A 323-nucleotide genomic window follows, 5' to 3' on the forward strand; every position below is an offset into this window, starting at 1 on the left:
CTCCTCCTCTCTCCTCCTCCCTGTCCTCCTCTCCGCCCCCCTCTCTCCTCCTCCCTGTCCTCCTCTCTGCCCACCTCTCTCCTCTCTCCTCCTCTCTCCTCCTCCCTGTCCTCCTCTCCGCCCCCCTCTCTCCTCCTCCCTGTCCTCCTCTCTGCCCACCTCTCTCCTCTCTCCTCCTCTCTCCTCCTCCCTGTCCTCCTCTCCGCCCCCCTCTCTCCTCCTCCCTGTCCTCCTCTCTGCCCACCTCTCTCCTCTCTCCTCCTCTCTCCTCCTCCCTGTCCTCCTCTCCGCCCCCCTCTCTCCTCCTCCCTGTCCTCCTCTCT

General features: G+C 65.9%; 1 protein-coding gene across 1 annotated transcript in view; it reads left to right on the forward strand.

Annotated features, from left to right (window-relative positions):
• Positions 1-323, forward strand: part of nfasca (neurofascin homolog (chicken) a) — a 104,737-nt gene that overhangs the window by 51,194 nt on the left and 53,220 nt on the right. The window lies entirely within an intron of this gene.

This window comes from Seriola lalandi, unplaced genomic scaffold (genome assembly GCF_002814215.2).
Source record: "Seriola lalandi dorsalis isolate HSWRI2012SDOR001 ecotype SW California unplaced genomic scaffold, Sedor1 jcf7180002054748, whole genome shotgun sequence".
NCBI lineage: Eukaryota > Metazoa > Chordata > Actinopteri > Carangiformes > Carangidae > Seriola > Seriola lalandi.